General features: G+C 39.4%; 1 long non-coding RNA gene across 1 annotated transcript; it reads right to left on the bottom strand.

Moving 5' to 3' along the window:
- Positions 1-15,797, bottom strand: LOC124099209 (uncharacterized). The gene is made up of 3 exons (XR_006853875.2): positions 13,362-15,797; positions 799-1,019; positions 1-189 (listed from the first exon to the last, which is right to left on the bottom strand). It is a non-coding gene; the product is annotated as an uncharacterized LOC124099209 (long non-coding RNA).
- Between the last annotated feature and the right edge of the window lie 11,221 nt (positions 15,798-27,018).

The following is a 27,018-nucleotide window of genomic DNA, read 5'->3' as shown; positions in this document are numbered from 1 at the left end:
TCATAGAAAATTAAGAGATTCAGGGTCACATAACCCTAGGTCCTATAATGAAAGCACACTGGTATCATCCTGCACTCTTGTGAGTCTTCCTCAATGGGTCCCATCCAGTCCTCAACTCTTCCATGGACCACAGAATCTCTTCTCTAAGCCTGGGCCAGAGAAGGGCAGTGGGTCCCAGCAGAACTTCTCCTACGGGAGCCACATGAGAAAGCAGAGGTGTTTAGTGAGGACAACCATGACCCTCCATACCCCGGACATCCTCCTGGCTTCCCAGCACCTTCTGCTGTGCTGCAAACTGTCCCACACCGAGGACTTCACAAAGATCCCTTCATCCCTGGAGGCTGAGCACCACAGGCTCCTCAGCCCCAAAGAAGAGTCCTCATCCCTATCCCCCTCCTGATGCCAATCTATGAAATGAGCTACAGCTTGACACTCAATGCATGCCAGAAAGACACCCTATTCTGGGTCTCATCTCCAGGTCTCTGGAAAGAAACATATGGCTCTGGGGCTGATTCCTATTGCCCAGCATCTGAGAGGAAGTGTCAGTCATCAGACCCCAGAGGAAGAAGAAGAGACATTGAAGACAGTAGCATAGGTATCTGGTGAGCCAACCTCTCAGGAAGGGTCTTGGTGAGATCTCACCTTCACTACATCCTGCAGCACAAGGGGCAAAGATCCTTGTCATTCAGAACTGATCCTGCTAGTCCTCAGGAAAGGGAGGGCAAGGAGAGGGCACTGGGAATGTAGGAGCAAGGCCAAAGGTGGGAACTGGGATGAGAGAAGGAGAGAGGTGCCTACCTGGGGCAAAGCTATACATGGTGGGAGTTGACTGTCAAGAGTGAAGAAAAAGCATTTAGTAGAGAAATGTTCTCATGGCTGCTGCCTTCTGCTGTGGTGTCTGTGCTACTCTGTGGAGTGAGGACTGAAAGGAGGAGGTATCTGCAGATTCCATTCCTCAGGGTGCACAGGTGCAGGGCCAAGCGCTTGCCTCCATATTTAGCCTGCACCTTCCACTGATCCTGGAAGAAAAACAGATCAAAAGCTTAACAGAAACCCAGTCACTATGTTGTTTACAGACTCTAATATTTACATGGCCTCAGTTAATTTAAGGGGCCTTCTCTGTACATCCCTTCATGAACTGTCTCCCATAACCATCTCTGTTACCAACAGGCTGAGGGTTCAAACATCCATCTGGAGAGCAACCACAAATAGGAAAAGTGCACCTCCCTTAATATTATCAGTTCTGAGTTTCCAGGGCCAGCATATCTCAGATCTTAGCATTCACAGCCCTAAGAGTGAATGACAGTGACCCTCAGTGTCCAGTGAGAGCAGCTCTGCCATTGTGTTCCTGACAGGAGGAGCGAGTAGCTACTGAGAGTTCCCTGGAACTCTTTCAACAGCCAGACCTAGTAGCTCTTAGCAGCTCTCCATTGCTCTCTGTCATTCTCTTTCATAACTGTCCTCAGGGTGACCTTCCAGGGCTGCTTACAGTGCCAGCAGCCTTTCCTGTAACCAGTTCTTAGTACAATCAGCTCTATCTGTTCTACTTGAGATAAAAGGCATGTATAGGTTGAATATAACAATGTACTTGAGACCTCACTAGGAGTTATGCTGCACCACAATGGTAAGTGATACAGGCACTTTTTGCATAAGGAGATTGGGAAGGAAGCTCATTTACTTAAAAAGAAAAAAAAAAGCCTTCCAGGAAACCATGGGACTTCCCTGAGGTATGGGTAGGAAGAGGCTCCTCATACAGCAGACAAACGACAGCTAAGGAGATTCAAAATGGTGGTATCATTGAAAGAGATTGAAGGATAGAGTCATCTCAAATATACCTGTGACCAAAGATAATTCTAGGTCACAGTGACATAATTGGGTCAGCTATGGATGTCAAAGACAGGGAAACCAATTTTTTTCTTTCCTTTTTGTTTTTTTGGCGGTGCAGGTTATTGAACTCTGGACCTCACACATGCTAGGCAAGCATTTTATCACTGAGCCACAACCCAAGCCCCCAAAGTTTTCTTTAAATGCCTCTTGGAAAGTGTTGGCCCTTTCTCTTCTGTCTCATGTAAGAGAGATGTTTGGAGCCTTCAGTCTTCTGAACCATCAGAGCATTTTCTAGAATTGGCCATGGGGATGGCATTTTACTTAGATACCTCTTTTCTGATCCTGTGGAAGAGGCTAGATAGCCAAGCTGAACAAATATTCAGCATGACAAAGGACTTCCTGCATAGGTGGAGAAGGCTTGGCTTCTAGGGAAAGAAGTCATGGCACCCTTTGAAACTTTAGCTAACAACACAATCAAGATACATTCTGCCTGTTGTCATTACTCCCCAGATGATAAGCCAGACAGTCATCCTACAGGTCACTGATAACAATTTCAGCAAACAGGGGAGTCATGGACCACGTAAGCTGGAGCATCAGTCAAGCACTGAGGTGAGCTGGGGCAAGCTGATCATCACCCTGCAAGATCCGCACCTGCACACATGGGTGATGGCCACTGCAGAAGCACACTGTACACAGGCCCTGAAGTTCCTGACACACCACTAAGCATGCACAATTCAATGACTCAAATTCTGTCTTCCAAAAGCATACAGAAAATGAAAGTGAGGAAATCCAGAGTGAGATTGGGGCTATCTAATAGTGTTAGTGCTTTTCCAAACCCTAGTTAGCATAAATAGGGACCAATAGCATTTGTATGTTTCCACAGCCTAAGCATAAGCTTGGACACATCACAGTGACCCAAGGGCAATATAAACCCCTAGACTAGCACACTTGGTCAGAGAAAGCCAGCTATCAGGTCCCCTCTTGCACTGCAAGAGTTCTATACCTGTTCTTCAATAAGTCCTACTGTTACACTCACTCTTCCTGGTCTGCAGAGTTCATTCTTTGAATTTGCAAGAAAGATCCCAGGAAAAGGAATTGATGGCGAGCCACTGGGTTCTGCATTAACATAGAAGGATATAACCCACCTTTGAGAGGAGCACCACTTCCTTTTTTAAAAAATTTTTTTATTGTTGGCTGTTCAAAACATTACATAGTTCTTGATATATCATATTTCACACTTTGATTCAAGTGGGTTATGAGCTCCCATTTTTACCCCATATACAGATTGCAGAATCACATCAGTTACACATCCATTGATTTACATATTGCCATACTAGTGTCTGTTGTGTTCTGCTGCCTTTCCTATCCTCTACTATCCCCCCTCCCCTCCCCCCCCCCCCCTCTTCTCTCTCTGCCCCCTCTACTGACATTCATTTGTCCCCCTTGTATTATTTTTCCCTTTCCCCTCACTTCCTCTTGTATGTACTTTTGTATAACTCTGAGGGTCTCCTTCCATTGCCATGCAATTTCCCTTCTCTCTCCCTTTCCCTCCCACCTCTCATCCCTGTTTAATGTTAATCTTCTTCTCATGCTCTTTGACCCTACTCTGTTCTTAGTTACTCTCCTTATATCAAAGAAGACATTTGGCATTTGTTTTTTAGGGATTGGCTAGCTTCACTTAGCATAATCTGCTCTAATGCCATCCATTTCCCTGTAAATTCTATGATTTTGTCATTTTTTAATGCAGAGTAATACTCCATTGTGTATAAATGCCACATTTTTTTTTATCCATTCATCTATTGAAGGGCATCTAGGTTGGTTCCACAGTCTTGCTATTGTGAATTGTGCTGCTATGAACATCGATGTAGCAGTGTCCCTGTAGCATGCTCTTTTTAGGTCTTTAGGGAATAGACCAAGAAGGGGAATAGCTGGGTCAAATGGTGGCTCCATTCCCAGCTTTCCAAGAAATCTCCATACTGCTTTCCAAATTGGCTGCACCAATTTGCAGTCCCACCAGCAATGTACAAGTGTACCCTTTTCCCCACATCCTCGCCAGCACTTGTTGTTGTTTGACTTCATAATGGCTGCCAATCTAACTGGAGTGAGATGGTATCTTAGGGTGGTTTTGATTTGCATTTCTCTGACTGCTAGAGATGGTGAGCATTTTTTCATGTACTTGTTGATTGATTGTATGTCCTCCTCTGAGAAGTGTCTGTTCAGGTCCTTGGCCCATTTGTTGATTGGGTTGTTTGTTCTCTTATTGTCTAATTTTTTGAGTTCTTTGTATACTCTGGATATTAGGGCTCTATCTGAAGTGTGAGGAGTAAAGATTTGTTCCCAGGATGTAGGCTCTCTAGTTACCTCTCTTATTGTTTCTTTTGCTGAGAAAAAACTTTTTAGTTTGAGTAAGTCCCATTTGTTGATTCTAGTTATTAACTTTTGTGCTATGGGTATCCTATTGAGGAATTTGGAGCCCGACCCCACAGTATGTAGATCGTAGCCAACTTTTTCTTCTATCAGACGGCGTGTCTCTGATTTGATATCAAGCTCCTTGATCCATTTTGAATTCACTTTTGTGCATGGCGAGAGAAAGGGATTCAGTTTCATTTTGTTGCATATGGATTTCCAGTTTTCCCAGCATCAATAGACTTAAAAATAAGAACCATATGATCATCTCGATAGATGCGGAAAAAGCATTCAACAAAGTACAGCATCCCTTTATGTTCAAAACTCTAGAAAAACTAGGGATAACAAGAACATACCTCAATATTGTAAAAGCAATCTATGCTAAGCCTCAGGCTAGCATCATTCTGAATGGAGAAAAACTGAAGGCATTCCCTCTAAAATCTGGAACAAGACAGGGATGCCCTCTCTCACCACTTCTGTTCAACATAGTTCTCGAAACACTGGCCAGAGCAATTAGACAGACGAAAGAAATTAAAGGCATCAAAATAGGAAAAGAAGAACTTAAATTATCACTATCTGCAGATGACATGATTCTATACCTAGCAGACCCAAAAGGGTCTACAAAGAAACTATTAGAGCTAATAAATGAATTCAGCAAAGTGGCAGGATATAAAATCAACACGCATAAATCAAAGGCATTCCTGTATATCAGCGACAAATCCTCTGAAATGGAAATGAGAGCACCACTTCTTAGCTGCCGAAATCTGCACTTGACACAGACTTCACCTGCCAGCAGAAGCAGAAAACCCCCAGTTTCCCTGCTAACAGGGGTAGAGAATCTAGTTTCATCTTTCTGTGCCCAAATTGGGGCTTCTATGGAGGGTGACTGAAATGGAGCAACAAACTATCTCCTTATTTTATGGAGTTCTATACTCCTTTTAGAAATCACTCTCTCTTTCAAAAATAATTAATGCCTGTCACCCACCTAAAATTCAATAGTGCAGCTGCAGTCTAAAGCCACAGGTGTCAGACTTACTGGAGGAGGCTTGTTCAATCTCTTTTGTCACTAAAGTAGGAATCTTGGTCAAGCTCAGCTTCAACCTCTCTCTGAGGAATACAACAGGTCAATGGATCCATTAAGTGTTTGCTTCTTTTTTCCACTTTCAGACTGACTGGACTCAATGGTGGGAAGGGGTCCCTTACCTGGTGTATCTTGGATTCTAACACAATGTCTTAGTCTGATCCAAAATCTTTGAAAAACAGTAAGACACTAATAACCAGAGAGTGAGCCACATTGTCTATTGCTCCTGTTTTCTTCCCTTCTATTCCCTTCTGTGTCTCTCTCACACATGCGCTGTAAACACCATGTAGATTCTGATTTCTCATACCCCTTGAAACCTCAATTGTTTCAATAGAGCACATGAATGAGGTTTTGAGGAATTTTCAATCCTTAGTGCACCGGTTAGGACCCAAATCCCATGCTGTCTATGGTGAGCTTCACTCAGGAGCAAGGTCCCATTCTCTGGGTTTCCAAATCCTGCCAGTTCAGAGAAGAACCCTGCCAGTTCATACCTCTCCTAGTCTAGACTTCAGATTAGGAACTTTGCTTCCACCAGGGGAGAGAGCCAAGAAATGTTTTGTTTTGTTTTTCCCACTGCATGGAGGGGATTCTGGTGCTCAGAACCCAGGAAGAAGGAGACACAGCATGACAATCCGCAATTCAAAGTCTCTTAAACCATAATAGATTTAATGTTTGTGGTAACACAACAGGAATTTAGTGGCCCTAAGAATGAATATGATAACAAATATATTAGGAAAGACTAGAATCTTCTTTAGGGCACATGACCTAGAGGGACATGGCTCTCTTTTAGCATAATAACTAGGTTCCTCCAGGACATGTAACTCTGTTTATACTGCCTCTACAATACATGGCAAAACAGTACAGAAAAACAGAGGATCACTCCTTTTAAGAGGGAAATGACACAGGAAAGGAATTTTGAATAATGCATTGGTCAGCACAACTAATATGACCATCCCAAAACCTATGAAGGCCTCGAAATGTGGTCACTAATGTCTTGAGGATCATAGTACTTTGTGGTGCTAAGAGCAACTACTCCACCTAGCAGGATTCAAGGGGTGGTCATCCATGGCTTTCAGGTCCACATGGCACTGAGGGATACCTCAATATGACAATGGAGGGATGCCAAAGGATGTCTTCTTCCCCTTTGTCTTTCAGATGGGTTATACTTCACCTGGCACAGGACTCCTTGAAGAAGTATTTTGAAACATTGGTATTCCTTTGACACTCAGACCCTAAAGAAGAAGTGTCTGGTATTTTTCTGAGCCCAAGTTTGGCCTGAATACCAGCTGGAGGATGTGGAAAAATAGCCTCCTGAGGGAAGTATAAACTGTAATCCAGTTTACACTTAAACATAGATTGTAAAAGGGAGAAAAAAGTGGCCACAGGTACCCTATACATAACAAGCTTTTTTTTTTTTTTTTCCTGGAGACACAACCCAAAATTATGCAACCAATGTAAATTGATTCTTCACTCTTGGCTACACTTAAAAAATGCAATCCAAAGATTCTCAAGCTATATTAGCACCAATATTTGCAGCAAATAGAATAGAACTTTACTGGCTCTAAGTATGAGTATGATGGCAAATATATCAGGAAAGGCTAAAATGGAAAGCAGTTTCTCTTAGAGAAGGATCAAATACAGAAAAGCCTTTTTCTAAGCACTTATGCCCTCCTTACTCAGGGTTTGCCAACAGAGCCCCAACATCCTGAGGGAATAGAGAATCAGGAGGAATGCACTTCAGCCTCCTTCCTATATCTACAAGTCATAGGAAAGAGTCCCAAAAGACTCATTATAATACAGGTCACTTTTCTCTGCAAGACGTGAGACAAATTAAGAGTGACTTAGAAAGATTCCCAGATGACCTTGATAAATATACAGAGATATTTCATGGCATTAACCAAATTTTGACCTACCTTGGAAAGACATAATGATGTTAATGAACCAAATTCTCTCTAGCACTGAACACTAGGATGCTTTATGGGTGGCTGAATCCTCTGGGGATGAATGATATATAGTGCAAGTCCCAGGAGGCCTACTCCTTCTAACTGAAATGGACTCAGAAGAAACATAGGCAACAGAGCAATAGGCAGTTCTCTAGGAGGATCAAAAATGGGATGCAGATGGTCACATGGGGCAATGGAAGGGAAAGTACTTTCAGAACTGTGTGGTACAGGGCTTTAGGAAAACCCATACTAAATCTCTAAATTATTTCAAACTCTCTGGTAACACAGGAGAATGCAGAAACTTCCACAACCATTTTAGAAAGACTCAGGGAAGCATTAATTAAATATACCTCAATGTTTCCTGTTTCCCCAGCATAACAACCTAAAAACAAATTCATAACTCAATCATTAGGAAAAAAATTACAAAATCTACTGCAAAAAGGAGACAACACTTTAGATAGTCTCTTAAAAAATGCCACTTGGGTGTTTTACAGTCATGACCAAGAGGAGGAGGAGGAAGAAGATGAGGAGAGAGAGAGAGAGAGAGAGAGAGAGAGAGAGAGAGAGAGAGAGAGAGAGAGAGAGAACAAAAGAAAGGCAACTGCCCTTATGACAGCCCTACAGATGGCTAAATCCAGTAGACAAGGTCCCTAGAGTGGTATTGCTCCCACCATAGCTTGCTAGAACTGTGGCCAAGAGGGACATTACAAGAAAGACTGCCCATGAAACAAACGGATGCCACCAACACCCTAACCTGCCACTGAAGGGGATCACCGGTGGTTAGAATACACTCACAGGCAAGTCCAGTGGAAAAATCCCTCACTTCAAACAGTCCAACAATAGGAATGATGGGTCCTAGGGAATCCTTCTTAGGTTCCCAACTATTCAGACTTTTATTTCTGTATAGGAGCCCAGGATGACCTTGACTGTCAAGGAAAGGAAAATTAATTTCTTCTTGACACTGGTACCATTTTTTCTAACTCCTCTCAAACCCAGGCCTCCTCTCCTCTCACAGTACAACAATAAGGTGAGTGTCAAAAAAGCCTGTGACTGGATATTTCTCCCAACCTCTTAGCTGCTCTTGGGAAGATCTTTTCTCACATGTCCTTTTGATAATTCCTGAAAGTCCCACTGCCCTATGGAAAGAGATATTTTGACCCACCTAAGCATCACACTTCTCATATGACAGCAGAACTAGTACTTTGTCTGCCCCTAGTAGAAACTGAGATTAACCTAGAAGTCTGAGCTACACAGTGAGAAAAAGGTGAGAAGCAATAGGACCTGCTCCTGTACACATTCATCTCAAAGATTCTACACCCTTTCCCCACCAAAACAAGTATCCCCTGAAACCAGAGACTAAACAATGGTTGCAAGCTATAATAGGTAACTTCAAGTGACAGGGCCTCTTGAGACGCTGTTAAAGTTCATGTAATACACCCACGGAAGTCCAATGGGGAATGGAGACCAGTACAGGACCTCAGATCAACAAATGAGGTAGTGGTTCCCATACATCCTTGGTCTTCGATCCTTACACCTTGTTATCCCAGATTCTTAAACATTCCAAATGGTTCAATTTTAGACTTAAAAGATGCATTTTCCTGTATACCTCTACATGCATATCCTTAAAACCTGGTTGTTTTGAGGGTCCCTCTGATAAGTCCATCTAATTGACCTTGACTCTTCTACCCCTGCCTCAGGAAGACCTGAGTCTGGCAGGCCAAAACCAAAGTGAGCTGAGGCAAGCCGATCTGCTATCCTGCCGCAACAAATCCTGCCCACAGTGGGGATGCCCACTGCACAACTTTTCCAAACCCCAATTAGCATAAACTTAGACCAATAGTATTGGTTCTCCTTCCAATTAATAAAGACAATAAATAATTTTTACTCAGGAAAAAAGTGAAGTTGAACCAATGGAATTCCCAAGTGCAAAACAATTTCTGACTAGCTACATGCATTTTTTAGAATATTTATTTTTTAGTTACAGATGGACACAATATCTTCATTTTATTTTCATGTGGTACTGAGGATCAAACCCAGTGCCTCATGCATGCTAGGTGAGTGCTATACACACCTCTGAGCTGAAACTTCAACCCACAACCCTGCATTTCCATGAATTCTAAAGAAAACGTGCAGTGTGAGAAATGTTGTCTAGTGTTGCATTTCACATGGTGTAATACAGAAATGACACATTAAGATATCATAAAACAGTGCATAAATACTTTTCTCTCTTTACTGAATTCAAGAGGTTTAAAGATGTATGAAGTTTTGAAGCATTTTGGTGATGGCTTTCCATGATAGAGAGTTGCTGGCTCAGGGTGCCAGGAACATATGGGGAGTGCTGCTAATGCTACAATCTGAGAGCCACTGGCACTCCAACCTCAGAACTGCTAATACTAAGGGAGCTAGTTGTACTCTGCCTATTTGTGATTGCATCTAAATTAATCCAAAGAAGCCTAAGATGTTTGAGAACCTCTTCTCTCCTGATGCTAATTCTGAATTTCCTTCCTGCCCCATATATACCAGGATATGTAGGTTTTAATGCTTAGTGGGAGAGCAACATGCAGAAAGGGCACTAAGAGAACAACTTCCTCTGTAAGCAGCCCAAACAAGTGTTCATGCAGGTTTACTCATCTGAGAGTTCTTCAGTTCTTCCAAATAATGTCCCCTCTGCACATCACCACATGAGCCTACATCTACCTGGAGAAGGCCACATTTTCTTGCAGCACTGCACTTTGTGCTTACTTCTGAATCTAGGCCTCAGGGCCCTCTTCTGTATATTGACAATTCTTCCTTATTTACTTTCCCTTGTTCCTTGAAAAAAAAGCTCTATTACATCTTGTGGTTCCCATTTACATTTTCAGTGTTATCTGTACTTCACATATGAGACCACACATACATATATACATATGTATATATAGATTCATATGTCTACTTATACACATATATGTGTTTTAATTCAAATTACAAGGGTGAATATTGTTTACTGGCTATATCGTGAATGATATGCTCAATAGAATAGTGGCTTTCTGGGGTGGAATTTATTTCTGGTTACCATGGGCCTGCCATGGAATCAGGGAGAGTGATTAAGGAATAACTGTAGGAATTAAGAAAATTGTTTGTGAGAAAATATTTATCAAAATAGTGCCCAGTCTGGGTAAAAATATCTTTGAGACTTAAAACAACCCTTGTATTCCCAATTATCTAGATGCAAGACTCTGGATGAGAAACCTAATTACTCTAAGAAAGATAAGGGCATATTGTTCAATGTCTACTTAAGAAAAGGCCAAGGGGTTGGGGTTGTAGCTCAGTGCCAGGGTGCTTGTCTAGGATGTGTGAGGCCTTGGGTTTGAGCCTTAAGAGTAAATCAAACAAACAAACAAATAAATCATGTCCATCGGCATCTACGGAAAAAAAAAAAAACTTAAAAAAAGAAAAATCCAAGATGAAAACAGAAAGTTTTCTCAGAGAAAAGACCCAAGAGCCCTACAAAAAATTGAGATAAACAATAATGTGAAAGAACTCTTGTCAAATTGAGTAATAAACTCCACTCCATAAAAGATAGCATTAAATTATCTGCCCTGCAATATCTAAGGAGTGTTGTACAGCAGGCATTTTGATCTTTTATCTACCTCATTACATTAGTCATCTTTCTGTGGCTTTGAAAGCATATGTAAGGTAAACCAATTACAAGGAAGTAAACTTTATTTTGACTGAACATTTCAGAGATTTCTTTCTATGTATACTTGGTCAGCTTCATGGTTCTGGAGACTCCATGGAGGCAGAACATCATGGCAGAGATCACATATTGGAGTAATGCTGCTCACCTCATGGCAGCTGGGGAGTAGAGAGCATGAGGCCAGGGTCCCAATATCCCCCTCAAGGGCAGGTCCACAACCATGCAACCTCCTTCCAGTAGGACCCACCGCCTACTGTTTCATCACCTCTCAATATTGCCAGAGGCTGATGAGGAAATATTTATAGACCTTTCGTGGATATTTAAGATCCAAATCACAACACATAGCTCATTCTATACTTCCTACATCAGGCTGCATATGCCTAACACTGTATGCTGGTATTTGGAATTCACAGCTGTGACTTAAGCAAGGTCAAACTGGGTCTCACATGTGGACTGGTGTGAATCATACAGAGATATGGGATTCTGACTACATTCTGGCAGTGAATGAACACTTGGGTTGTTATCTCTTTGGGATGGGTAAGCACATTTCATGAGAGGGTGGAAGAGAGAGCCAACTACAAGTGGTAGTAATTCAGTTTATCAGTGGGTTCTCTGCTTCTCAGGCACATATCATAACTGTCTTTCCTGAACTTCTCTGAAAATTGTTTCAGCCATACTTAATTTTCTGCTTGTCCACCCTGGGAAATGCTGGATTCTATAAGGAAGATTATTCAATGTTACTGTAATAGTTAATTCCATGTACTGATTTGGCTAGGCACAAATACCCAGCAGTTTGGGCCAAACACCAGTTAAATGTTACTGTGAAAGTTTTTGTTTTGGGCGTGGGGTGGGAATTCGTATATCCAGTCAGTGGACTTTGATTAAAACAGATTACCTTCCACTGTGGGAGGGTCTCATCCAAGCAGTTCGAAAACTTAAGAGAATAGACTGACATCTCACAGAAAAGAATTCTGCCAGAAGGACGACCTTCAAATTTGATCTGCAACATCAATTCTTCCCTGTGTCTTCTGTTTCCATTTATTCCATACTTTACAATAAACAGTTCAAGTGCATGAATATCTTTGTTTTATTGGTCATACTAGAGCTCATTCTAAACTTCCAGGTCTTTAACATCAGATAATGCTAAGGCTGATAAACTTATAGTGGCTCATGTACAAATGTCTCCATATGACTGTGCTCAAGCTTCTCATTCCTCACATCATCAGAATGCTTCCAATCCACACACAAAAATCATATTATATGACAGGAAGCTCAGCAAATTGTTCACTCTTGCCCACAGTGTGTGATTCACATTCCAGCTTCATCCACTTGGGTAAATCCCCTTGGTTTATAGCCACATCAACTGTGGCAAATGGATGTAACTCATACCCCTCAACTTTGGCAAACCATGTTATGTTCATGTTATTATTGATACTTGTTCTTGTTTCATTTTTGCCACTGCTCATATAAAGAAAACACTCATGTTGTTTCTCATTACTTAGCTTCTTTGACAGTACTAATTTATATTTTACAATTTAAGGCTAATGATGTTCCAGCATATACCAACTATTCAACTATTTTACAAAAGACAAAAGGGGGTGATAGTACCCCACACATTTGTTTGTCATGCTCTTCTTGTTTTAACATTACAATTTTTAAATTTTTAAAAGTCTTCCTGCTGCCAGCCAGTTTGGTTGTGCACACCTGCAATCTCACTGGCTCAGGCGGCTAAGGAAGTTCATACCAGCCTCAGCAACTCTTTAAGACCCTGTCTCTAAATAAAGTACAAAACACAGCTGGAGATGCTCCTCAGTAATTGAGTGTCCCTTAATTCAATCCCTGGTATCCCCTACCCCACCAAAAAAAGTCTCACCGCTGCTGAGCAACACAGGGCTCCTACAATACTTGTCAGGCTTAGTTTTGTGGAAACACTTACAAAGAGGACAATGGATGAGACCAGATTCCGTAATGATACAGGATACAGCCTTTTTTCCAGAAAGCTCAACATGCCATTATAGAGACAACTAAAAATGCTGATGTTATCAGGCCAACCAGATGATTGAATAACAGGGACGTACTAAGTCTCCAACCACAATGTTTGTGGCTATGTTGGCTCCATTGAGCTGCCAAGTAAGTGGAGTTCATGGGGAAACTTTTTGGACCTATTTCTCAGACCCACCTTCAGTACACCCAGCAAGGTGGACTGGAGAGTCCATCCCAGTATTTACTAATGACACTCATATGATAGGAGGTTTTACATATAAACAAGATACACCTATTCATGTAACTGGGTTTAGTGATACTGGCTATAGTGGAAATTTACCTATATGTTGGTCCCATGATAAACATGTTGGCTGTTGAAAAGTAACCTTTGAGGAAAAGGTAGCATATGAGGGGGCCTAGACTGGCTAATCATTATCGCACTTACAGCAATAATCATTCTGCAATGGAACTTAGCAGCTTTCCTAAATGGATGGAATGTGCAAATGTCTTCCCAGTGCAACATAAAATCTCTAGAAATGGTAGATATACTTTTTATTGTTCTCAAAGAACTGGTAAGGGACAGCAATGTCAGGATTCCATGATTCCTGGAGGATTTGGTGGTAATATTCTGACTTCAAGTGATGATGGCATCCAAAAAGATCTGTGGCATTTAATGGTTGACTTGGATTTTCTCCATTATATAAACAGCCCTATGCCTGACTTTATAGACAGGAAATGTGAAGAGGGCTCCAACTGTGGCCTGTGGGCCAGTGCTCAATCTCCTTATGGTTTAACTTCTGGAAATATAAGAGCAAGAAGAAAAACAGAAAAATATTATATAACATCCTGTATAGTTTCAACTGTGACACCTTCTTTATCCTTATCTCAAAACATTCAAAATGCTCATTTTCTTTATAATGTGGCTCAAAATACTTCCAATTCCTTGTGAATCAGGTAAATATTGATGAAAAGATTGAGACTAAATTAAATTCTTTGAAAGCTACTGTTGTAATTAACTTTCCACTCTCAAATTTAAGCAAAGGCTTAGATGCCATGCTGGCTATGTCTGTGTTACTGCAGCCAAATATAATTCTTCCCAATGGGATTGGATAAAGGCAAAAAATCATCTGGTGGGCATTTTGCATAGCAATAACAACAGTGTGGACCTCATGGGGTGATATCATCACATCTAGGATATTCAGAAAAGCAGGATCAATCTCATGGATCCTGCATCTGTAGCTTAAGAAATACTTCATGACTTAAATGGCTTTAATCCTGGGAATATGTTGAAACATTCTGCATGCTTTATTTTTGGAATGATGTGTTTGCTACTAATTTTCTTCTGTGTTATTACAATAGATTGCTACACCCTCAGAAAAAAGATCCAAGAACCTCATGGAACCACACAACACTTACATTTAAAAAATTAAGTAGGAGGAGATGCTGGAGGCTGTGAATGAAATATGGGTTATTTGAGCCATATCAAGGGGGTTGCTTTTCTGGGAACACTCAATGAAATTCCACCAATTCAAGACTGCTCAGATTATGCTGACACCCTGTCCATTGGGTCAGGTAGTCCTAGTTTCAAACACAGGAGATGGTCATAACCTGCTAAGCCCCAACCAAGTTGTCTTTACCATCTTCTTCCTGTTTTCCTCTGGAAGTCTTTCACTCTGAATACCACTGGCATTCTGACTCACTTGAATAAAGTGCATGGACTCCATCAGAACTGAATCATCCCACTGTGCCCCCACTTTTCACTTATTCCTGTGTCTTGTCCTTATTTCTTACATTACTCATACCTTCAGTATTTCTGACACTCTGCCCTATTTCAAGGATATTGTGTAAATGTCATAAGACTGGCTACACAAAGAATTTAAGTTAACTATATAAATCATGCTTAAAGAGCTAATGAAATCTTTTAGAAGTTTTTTTAAGATGTCAATGGACCTTTATTTTATTTATTGATATGTGGTAGTCAGAATTGAATTTAGTGCCTCACACATGCTAGGCAAGCGCTCTGCCACTGAGCCCCAGCCCCACTAAAGAAAACTTTGAACACAATATAAGAGGAAACCCAGAGAATGGCTACTCACCAAAGGAAGAATATTAATACAAAGATGGAAATTACAAGAGAAACCAAATGAGAGTCTGGGCACTCAAAACCTCAGTACTGAAGTGAATAGAACCCTAAGATGATGAACAGTGGATCAGAACATGCAAAACAGTTTGCAAACTTAAGAAGATTATCTGGAATGACATGCAGGTAAAGAGAGCATGGAAAGAATGAACAGCAGAGTAACATTTTTGATATGAGGTGTCCCCCAAATGCTCATGTGTTATACATTTCAGAGTTGAAATGATGAGTTTATGAGAGCTGAAAACCAATTCGTGGATTACACCATTTGATAGACTGATAATTTGGATACATTCATGAGTGGTAACTTGAGGCAGGTATGGTATTGCTAGAGAAAGTATGTCACCAGGGGCACAACCTTAGGGATTATAGTATCCCTGATGACTTGCACTCAAGCTCTCTCTGCTTCTTGGTGGCAACATCTGGACTTGTTTTCCAATGCAACACCCTTCAGGCATCATGTACTTACTGCCACACCATGGGCAGACAACAATGTGCTCAACTCACCATGGACTGAAACCCTGAAACCAAGAAAAAAAATCTTTTTCTCCTCAAAGCTGTACTTGTCATGTCTTCTGAAAAAAGTGATGAAAAGATGACTAGAACAACCACCTAAGAAATTTCTAGGAAACCATGAACATTGCCAACAAGTACTCAATTGTAAACACCAGAGGAGGGAGAAAGAGCGTAAAGAGAATCAAAACATACATGAAACAATAGTGCATAAAACATACCAAATATGATGACACACATGAACCCATACACCAAGGTGATAAATTCCAAGAAAACACACCCAGTGAGACCCTCATCAAGACTCTGTAGTCCAACTGTCCAAAACTGAAAAACAAAAGTGACTCTGAGAAGAGGGGAAAAATTCAAATGAAAACACAGAAAAACTGTATATCATAAAATGAGCCTCCAGAAAATAAAGGGATGGTGATGGCAGACTAGGATGCTCCCAGCCCTTGCTCTCCCATTAGAACTCCAAATGACAACAACATACTAGGGAATAAAATTTTGGCAAGTGTAGAAATCAATCCACATTCTGCAGCTATGAAATGAATGATTACCCACTTCAGGAAAAAAAAATCCAAATAGGAAATTTCATGACATATTGGTTCAACTTGCCCCACTTTCTTGTGACATGGAACAGCAAAACTGGAAGCAACATACACAGTGCTGCTAACTTGCTCTGACCAAAGAAACAAACACAAGTAATTTTCAACATTCTGGCATCTCAGAAGGGATGTCTGGGAGATTGTGTTCTGTCTCACTTGACTCAGTATTCACTTCAGAAAAGAAGGGTAGCATATTTTAGATCTTGGGTATAAGGAAGTTTAAAGCTCTATTGAATATGAGGTGTTGATCTTCATGAGGCCTGCACAACTAATAGCAACTGGGGTCAAGGAACAAGAGCAGTAAATATAATAGAACATCAGAAGTCCCAGAGAATGTGTATGAGGACTGTCAGAAACAGACACTTAAAAGGAATGAATATAAGCATATTAGGAAATTCCAGGAAAGATTGAGCCACCAATGGAACTGAGAAGACATTGTACTTCCTGGATGATAACTGAACAGTTTGCCTTGTATGGATCTAGTCTATAAATTCTATAGGCATAGTGACTGTCCTTCAAATGACCAGTTTAAAAAAGAAACAAGATAGAAAGAAAGAAAGAAAGAAAGGGAAACTTGACCTACCCAAAAGACCAAAATAAATCTGCCTAAAGCAACAGTGGGAACTAGAAAAAGGCTTAAGACATATTACAAAAAGACATCTGTCAGACTTAAATATCCTCAAGGGCTAAGGGACAACATGGATAGAGAACTAAGGAAAACAGGAAAGAGGTGTCAACAAAAAGATTATAAATAAAAGTACAAACTGTAAAGAAGAACCAAATTTTGCAATAATAGTAAAACTTGAGTATAAAATAAAATAGGAATATTAAACTGCAACCCAAATACGAAGAAGACTAAGTTCCAAGAGAGATCATTTGAAATTATCCACTCTTAAGACAATAAAATTAATGAAGAAACAAAAACAACTACTAAAGCACACAGCCACAAAGCAGACTTAAAAGTGAATTATGGCAATATTCAAATGAAAAGTCAGAGAGAAAGACATATTGGAAATAATAATGGCTGAAAACTTCTCAACTGATAGCTGGGCATGGTGGTTCACACCACTATACCCAGCAAATTGGGAGCCTGAGTTAGGAGGATCACAAGTTAAGAGCTGGCCCCAGCAACTTAGCCAGGTCCTAAGATACTTATCCAAAATCTGTCTCACCTGGGCACCCGGGCACATGGGTAATTCTAGTGGTTAAGGAGCTTGAGAAGGAGGATCATGAGTTCAAAGCCAGCCTTAACAAAAGTGAGGCACAACACAACTCAGAGAGACCCTATCTCTAAAAAAATACAGAACAGGGCTGGGGATGTGGCTCAGTGGTCAAGTGCCCCTGAGTTCAATTCTTGGTATGCCTCCTCCCTCCTAGGAAACCCTCACTGCTTATGTGCCCCAGAATTTAATTCCTGGTACAAAAAAGAAGAAAGAAAGAAAGAAAGAAAGAAAGAAAGAAAGAAAGAAAGAAAGAAAGAAAGAAAGAAAGAAAGAAAGAAAGAAAGAAAGAAAGAAAGAAAGAAAGAAAGAAAGAATCTTGGTGATAAAAGAAGAAAAAAAGAATATGAAAGCAGATTTATAAAAACAAAAAACACTAATACACTAGGGATTCTACTCAAGAATATCAGATTTCTCAGCAGAAACCTAGAACATCAATAGCATCTGGGATGATACATTTAAAATGCTTAAAGAAAATAAACTGACAAACAAGAATACCAGGGCCAGCAAACTGTCCTTCACATTGAGAAAGGAATTAAGACATTTCTTGACCCTCCCCCTGCAAAAAAAAAGAAAATGGGTGATCAACTACATTGCCAGTAGAGATGCTGTTTAAGAAATTTTAAAGGGAGTCCTTCCAATTGAAATTAACAAATCTTCAAAAGGAACACAACATCTTAATATAAAGTTCTCTGATGTATGTAAATGTATGTGCATGGATGGAAAAATATAAAAGATTATTTTTGAAATTGGGACTTTTAACTTTTTATTTTCCTGAAGCAATCAAATGAAAAAAAACATGCAAATTGTACATCAATAATAATGAGTAGCCAACAGATGAATTTTTTGTGACAATAAGACAAAAGGGAGGAGAAAAAGCTGCAAAGGAGTCTTGGATGTGATTAAAGATATTGGCTTAAAATGCATTGTGATAACTTTAGAATGTTACTTGTAATTCCCTTGGCATCTAAAGGAATTTGGTGCTCTTTTAACGATCAGGAGTCACTTTAAGTGTAAATGGGTTAAACTCCCAAATAAAAAGCCACATGTTGGTAAAATTGGTTTAAAAACAGGATCTGAGAAGATTGAAAGTGGTGGATTAAAAGGAAGTTTGCTTTTGCAATTGCTCCATTTCTTTGGATTCCAGTGCTTGGGGGTACCGCTTCTCAGAAATGTAGGTTAATGAAGAAATTCACTGAAATTCATTATAAGATAGGCAGAGACTCTTAGAGACCCAGAAATTCAAACCTACAGAACAAAGGAAAAGAGGATTTTTGAGCCAATCCAGTGGTATCTGGGGCAGAGGTTCACCACAAAGGGGAGAGAATAACACAAACAGAAAAACACAAAGGACAAAGATGACATAGAAAAACCTGGAGAACAGAAAAGCAGTCTAAACTTGGTTGTATGGTAACCTGGTGTTTGAAAAGAACTCTGTGTTACTTGACCTGCAAGCAAAAGACCTGAGTTGATCCCCTCCAAATAGGCTAAACCACAGCCTGTTATTGTGCAAGCCCAGGAGATCACAGGAAATATTACCATGCTGTCTCTCAGCCCATTCATGAACATCACGCCCATTTTTCACTTTGATCAGGACCTTCCTGCCTGCAGTCACACAGAGCCAGAGGAATGACTGCACTCCTGCCCCCCATATAACAACATAGGGCTCCCTCATCCCGCCCCCTCTTAGGACACAGCAGACATCACCATAACCCTCCCCATGTAGTAGCCTCCAACTTGAGACAATGGACGGACAAGGCCTAGAGGCAGCTGTCCACCACAGCACTGCATACGACAATGCTACAGCAGCAACAGGTCACCCATGCCAACACAAGGCCCACCCTTTCAACTCCATCTCTGAAAGCCATCACCTCTATCTTGGGACCTCTTTGCCACCATCTTGGGTTACCTCTGCTGCCACCACCACCATCTTTCATTGAATCAGCTTCCATCTCGGGACACTGGATGGGGCCAGGAAACCCAACTACAGGATTGGTTACACCAGAGGTATCCCTGCTAGGTGTGCTATTACCCACCATCTTCTTGAAGAAGCAGGAGAGAGCCTTGCATGGGGTTGCCGCTTTTTCTCTTTTCTCATGCTAACAGTCCACATGTTTGGATTCCTCTTTCACTTTTCCTAAGATCTAATGTCTCTATATTCTCACCCCCTACCTCATAAATACCACACCCTGTACCCCTGGCCTTCTTTCTTTGCCCATCATTAGGAAAAAAAATCCAAACAGGAAATTTCATTACAAGCTTGCTCACCCTGCCCCACTTGCTTGTAGCATGGAACAGTGCAAGAGCAGTGATGAGCTCACTTGCACAGTGGACACCCATAGGTGTATGGAGATGCATGTAACCCACTGAGACTGCAGAGAATTTCTGCCCACTCTCTGAAAGCCACCCACTGCCATTTACTACCTCATTACTCAACAAATAAAAAACAATTTTCAACATTCTGATATGTAAGAAGGGACACCTAGGAGGTAGCTTTCTCTCACTGTTCTCAGCACTCAGTTAAGAAAGGAAGTGTAGCATATTTTAGACCTCAGGCATATGAAAGTTTAAAGCCCTGTTTGATACAATGTTCTGATCTACATGAGCACAATGAAGGGAAACTAGGAAACAAGGAACGTGGGGAGTAAATATAATAGAACACCAAAGATCCCAGATTATGGGTGAGACTTTCATGGAAATAAAGACACTTAAAAGGAAATCAATAAAAGTATGCTGGAAAATTGGTCGAGAAACATATACAAAGGCCCAGAGAATACTGAACCAAGCAAAAATGTACTTGGCTGATAACTGAACATCTTCCCGTGTGTGGATCTAGTCTGCAAATGCTAGGCCTACTAGTGGTTCTTCAAATGATCCATTTAAAAAAAAAATACAATGAATAATAAAAAAAAAAAACCTGACCTACTCAAAAGACCAGAATTAATTACCAAAGCCAACCCAGAAAAATAAGTCTGAAGACATTTTACACAAGGACACATGCCAGAATTAAATATGCTGAAAGGCTAATGGACAATATACATACAGAACTAAGAAAAAGTGGAAAGAGATGTAAACAAAAAAGATTTATCAAGAGATACAAACTGTAAAGAAGAGGATTGTAGCAAGAGAATAGACAGGGATAATTTAGAGTAGTGAAGTACATGGGAAAACAGTAGAGTACATAAAACAAACACACAATTGTATTTAGAAAAATATAGATGTTAAAATAGTAAAATTTGGAGAGAGAAAGAAAAATGAAAGGAGAAAAAGAAAAAAGAATAAAAGAGGGCATATAAAACACGTCTATATTATATAATTTAGATGACTCGCTCTTCAAAATCCTATTTCCTACAAAGTTCTTGGTTTTACGTATGTTGGGGATGTGATGGCTGTCCACTGGAGATCCAATCTGTGAGTTTCCCCCACCTTATATGGTGAAAATGTTGTGCCAAGATGGAGGTGGTCTGCTTTCAGTGCCAGGTATCTGGTGAGGTGCCAAGAGCCGGGCGATGGTGTTGTGCTGTAGGTGGGTATCAGCTGAGTGACCTGCATGGGAGCAGAGTGAAGCCTTGGGGATATGCAGATGTTTTGATAGGTGATTCTGCTAATGTGCTCTCCAAGTCTTGCATGGGCTAGAACTTTGGGCTTTGGGTCCTTATCCAACAGCAGGCATCTTGCTCGAACGCTGAGGCCCAGAGCCCTGCAAGGGTTCAAAGCACTGGTGATTTCTGGGGAGATTGGCTGTATAGGGGTCTTCTAACACTCTCAGAGATACAGTATTCTGAATAGGTGATATCTGGATCCCAGAGGGACACAGAATACTGCCTCCATCTCTCCCTCCATCTTTCCAAGCTGTTTCATTAGTAAACGTGTTAATAACAACGAATTGTTCATAAGGGGAATGTGGATGATATTGGGATCTGCTAACATTGTTCTTACCAACAAAGGAGAGGTCTTGGAACCCTACCAGAGCACTACAAACCTGTAGGGTAAAAACAATAACTCTCCAGACACACAGAGCTGGGAAGGAAGGCACACAAGCAACATGAAAAGACAAGCGAAGAATGAGCCCCAAACAAATCAAGACACCAAGTCCTTAGAATAATTGGCAGCCACAGCAGAAGAAATGACAGAGAAAAGGTTTAGGATGTGTGGATAAAATGTTCTGTGAACTCAAGGATGATATAATAGGGCAAATACAGGCAGTGAAAGATCACTTTGACAAGGAGCTATGTAAACAAATACAAGAAGAAAAGACCACCTCAAGAGAAGATAGAGGTTCTAACAAACAAACAAACAAACATAAAACCCAAACAAAAAGAAATCCTTGAAATGAAAGAAACGATAAACCAAGTTAAAATCTCAAATGAAAGCATCACCAACAGAGTCGATGACTAGGAAGATAGGACATCAGACAATAAAGATAAAATAAAAAGTCATGAAAAGAACATAAATCACAAAGTGATAATGCTAAGAAACCATGAACAGAACATTCAAGAAATATAGGATAGCATAAAAAGATGAAATTTAAGAGTTATTGACATAGAGGAAGGCATAAAGGTCCAAATCAAAGGAATGAACAAGCTATTCAATGCAATAATATCAGAAAACTTTCCAAACTTGAAGAATGAGTTGGAAATCCAATTTCAAGAAGCCTACAGGATGCCGAATATACAAAATCTCAACAGTTCCACACCAAGACACATCATAATGAAAATGCCCAACATACAAAATAAGGAGAGAATTTTAAAACCACAAGATAAAGGAATCAGATTACATATAGAGGAAAACCAACTAGGATAATGGCAGATTTTTCAACACAGACCCTGAAAGCCAGAAGATCCTGGAATAACATATATCAAGCTCTGAAAGAATATGGGTGCCAACTAAGAATCTTGCCAACCCAAATCAAGCTTTAGATTTGAAGATGAAATAAAAACCTTCCATGATAAACAAAAGTTAAAGAATTTATAGCTAGAAACCTGGCACTACAAAACATCCTTGGCAAAATATTCCATGAAGAGAAAAAAAAATCAGCAGGGAGATGTAGTACCCTAAAGAAAAAACTAATCAAAGAAGAAAATCAAATCAAGTTATATAACAAAAATAAACAAATATGGCTGGAAATACAAACCATGTCTCAATAGTAACCCTGAATGTCAATTTAATGGCTTAAACTCACCCATCAGAAGATATGGACTAGCAGAATGGATCAAAAAAAAAAAAAAAGAAGAAGAAGAAGAAGGAGGAGGAGGAGGAGAAGCAGCAATAATATGCTTCCTCCAGGAGACTCTTCTGATAGGAAAATACATATACAGACTGAAGGTGAAAGGTTGGGTAAAATCATACCACTCATAAAACCACAGAAGCAAGCAGGGTTTTCGATCCTCGTAGCAAATAAATTAGACTTCAAGCCAAAGTTAATCAAAAGGGATAAAGATGGACATTACATACTGCTCAATGGAACCATACACCAACAAGACATAGCAATTTTATATATGTACCCCAAACCATGGTGCAGCTATGCAGCTATGTTCATCAAAAAGTCTTCTCAAGTTCCAGAGTCAAACTGACCACAACCCAATCTTGGGTGACTTTAACATACATCTCTCTCCACTGAATAGATCTTCCAAACAAAAGCTGAACAAGGAAACTATACAACTAAATAATATAATAAATAACTTAGAATTAACTGACATATATAGAATATTTCAATCTGCATCAAGCAGATAAACTTTCTTCTCAGCAGCACATAGATCCTTCTCTAAAATAGACCATATCCTATGCCACAAAAAACTCTTAGCAAATACAAAACAGTATAGATACTACCATGCATTTTATCAGATCATAATGGAATGAAATTGGAAATCATTGACAAAATAAAAAGTAAAAATTTTTCCAACATCTGGAGGAGATGAAACAATATGCTACTGAGTGAACAATGGGTTGCAGAAGACATCAAGGAGGAAATTACAAAATTCTTAGAGGAAAATGAGAACATAGACACAACATATTGAAATCCCTGGGACACTGCAAAAGCAGTAATAAGAGGATAGTTTATTGCATGAAGTGCATTTCTTAAAAGAAGAAAAATTCAACAAATAAATGACCTCACAATACATCTCAAAGTCCTAGAAAAAGAAGAACAAATCAAGAGGAAAACCAGAAGGCAAGAAATAATTAAAATTAGAGCTGAAATCAATGAAATTGAAGTAAAATAAAACAATTGAAAAAATTGACAAAACAAAAACTTGGTTCTTTCAATAAATAAATAAAACAGACAGACCCCTAGCTACCCTAACAAAGAGAAGGGTAGAGAAAACTCAAATTACCAGCATATGTGATGAAAAAGGTACTATCACAACAGACACTATAGAAATACAAAGGATAATTAGAAATTATTTTGAAAACTTATACTCCAATAAAATAGAAGATATTGAAGGCATTGACAAATTTCTTAATTCATATGATTTGCTTGGATTGAATCAGGAAGATATACACAACTTAAACAGACCAATATCAAGTGATGAAATAGAAGATGCCATCAGAAGTCTACCAACCAAGAAAAGCCCAGGACAGGATAGATACACAGCAGAGTTCTACAAGAACTTTAAAGAAGAACTAATACCAATACTCTTCAATTTATTTCAGAAAATAGAAAAAGAGGCAGCACTTCCAAACTCATTCAATGAGGCCAATATCACCGTGATTCCAAAACCAGGCAAAGACACATCAAAGAAAGAAAATTTCAGACCAATATCTCTAATGAATGTAGATGCAAAAATTCTCAATAAAATTCTGGCAAATCTAATAGAAAAACATATCAAAAACAAAAACATATCAAAAAGATCATGCACCATGGTCAAGTGGGGTTCATCCCAGGGATGCAATGTTGGTTCAACATACTGAAATCAATAAATGTAATTCAACAGATCAATAGACTCTAAGAATCATATCATCATCTCAATAGATGCAGAAAAAGCATTTAACAAAATACAGCACCCTTTCATGTTAAAACACTAGAAAAACTAGGGATAACAGGAACATATCTCAACATCATAAAGGCTATCTATGCTAAGCCTCAGCCCAACAACATTCTAAATAAAGAAAAAATTGAAGGCATTCCCTCCAGAAATGGGAACAAGACAGGGATGCCCTCTTTCACCACTTCTATTCAACATAGTTCTTGAAACACAGGCCAGCGCAATTAGACAGATGAAAGAAATTAAAGAGATATGCACAGGAAAAGAAAAAACTTAAATTAGCAGGATTTGCTGATAACATGATTCTATACTTAGAAGACCCAAAAAGCTCCACCACAAAACTTCTAGGACTAGTAAATGATTTCAGCAAAGTAGCAGGATGTAAAATCAACACCCATAAATCAAAGGTATTTCTGTATATCAGTGACAAATCCCCAGAAAGGAAAATGAGGAAAACTACCCCATTTACAATATCCTAAAAAAAATAAATAAATGAAATACTTGGGAAGGAACTTAATGAAAGAAGTGAAAGATCTATACAATGAAAACAACAGAACCATAAACAAAAAAATCAAAGAAGACCTAAGAATATGGAAAGAACTACTTTGCTCTTAGATAGGCAGAATTAATATTATCAAAATGACCATACTACCAAAAGCACTACAAAGATTTAATGCAATTCTGATCAAAATACCAATGACATTCCTCATAGAAATAGAAAAAGCAATCAAGAAAATTTTCTGGAAAAATAAGAGACCCAAAATAGCTAAAGCAATCCTTAGCAGGAAGAGTAAAGCAGGTGGAATCACAATACAAGACCTTAAACTATACTAAAGAGCAATAGTAACAAAAACAGCATTGTACTGGCACCAAAACAGATTGGTAGAACAATGGTACAAAATAGAGGACAGAGAGACTAACCCACAAAATTACAATTATATTAGACAAAGGTGCCAAAAACATGCATTGGAGAAAAGATAGCATCTTCAAAAAATGATGCTGGAAAAAGTGGAAATCCATATGTAACAAAATGAAATAAAACCTTGCACAAAACTCAACTCAAAGTGGATTAGGACCTAGGAATTAAACAAGAGACTCTGCATCTAATAGTAGGAAAAGTAGTAATCTTCATCATGAGGGATTAGGCCCCAATTTCCTTAATAAGACTCTGAAAGTGCAAGAATTAAAACCAAGAATTGATAAATGGGATGGAATCAAATTAAAAAGTTTCTTCTCACAAAAGAAACAATCTGCGAGATAAACAGAGAGCCTTCATCCTGGGAGCAAATTTTTACCCCTCACTCATCAGAGAGAGCACTAATCTCTAAGATATATAAAGAATTCAAAAAACTAAGCACCAAAAATAAACAAACAAACAAGTAAATAAATAAATAAATAAATGGGACAAGGACCTGAATAGACTCTTCCCAGAAGAGAATATACAATCAATCAACAAATATATAAAAAATGTTCATTATCTCTAGCAATTAGATAAATGCAAAAGGCAGTACCAAAAAAGACACTAAAGAAATACAAAGGATAATTAGAAATTATTTTGAAAGCTTACACTACTCTAAGATGTCGTATCACTCCAGTCAGGATGGCAGGTATTATGAAGATAAACAACAATAAGTGTTGGCGAAAAGGTGGGGGAAAAGGCACACTCATACATTGCTGGTAGATCTGCAAATTGGTTCAGCCAATATGGAAAGCAATATGGAGATTCCTTGGAAATATGGAAATGGAACCACCATTTGACCCAGCCATCCTCTCCTCACTCTATACCCAAAAAGACTTAAAAAGAGCATACTATAGGGACACATCCACATCAATGTTTATAGCAGCAAAATTCACAAAATCTTAACTGTGGAGCCAAGCTCGATGCCATTAATTGAATGAATGGATTAAAATAAAATGTGGCATATATACACAATAGAATTTTACTCAGCAACCATAGAGAATAAAATCATGGCATTTGCAGGTAAATGGATGGCTTTGGAGAAGATAATGTTAATTGAAGTTAACAACCCCCCCCCCCACAAAAAAATGCCCAATGTTTTCTCCGATATAAGGAGATTGACTCACAGTGAAGTAGGGAGGGGGAGCATGGGAGGAATAGATGAATTCTAGATAGGGTAGAGGGGTGGGAGGGAAAGGGAGGGAGCAGGGGTTTATCAAGGATGGAGGAATGTGATAGACATCATTATTCAAAGTACATGTATGAAGACATGTACTTTGACATGTCAACATACTTTATATACAGCCAGAGATATGAAAAATTGTTCTGTACATGTGTAATAAGAGTTCTAATGCATTCCATTGTCATTTATTTTTTAAAAAATAATCTACAAAAGAAAAAGAGAAAAAAAGAATGGCAACCAAGAAAAAAATAATGTCAGCTGGGGTTGTGACTCAGCAGTGGAGTGCTTACCTAGCTAGTGCAAGGCTCTGGGTTCAATCCTGAGCACCCATAAAAACACATAAATAAAATATAGGTATTGTGCCCAACTACAAAAAAAAAAGAATACAAATAATGTTGCCAAGCACAGTGGCACATGCCTGTTATCCCAGTGGCTCAGGAGGCTGATGCAGAAGGATCTTAAGTAAAAAGCCAGCTTGAGCAAAAGCAAGGCACTCAACAATG

This window comes from Marmota monax, unplaced genomic scaffold (assembly GCF_021218885.2).
Source record: "Marmota monax isolate L192 unplaced genomic scaffold, Marmota_monax_Labrador192_F-V1.1 WCK01_AAM20220418_F8-fsc00574, whole genome shotgun sequence".
NCBI classification, from domain to species: domain Eukaryota; kingdom Metazoa; phylum Chordata; class Mammalia; order Rodentia; family Sciuridae; genus Marmota; species Marmota monax.
Note: the sequence above shows the minus strand (reverse complement) of the source record. Positions and strands in the feature narration are given on the sequence as shown.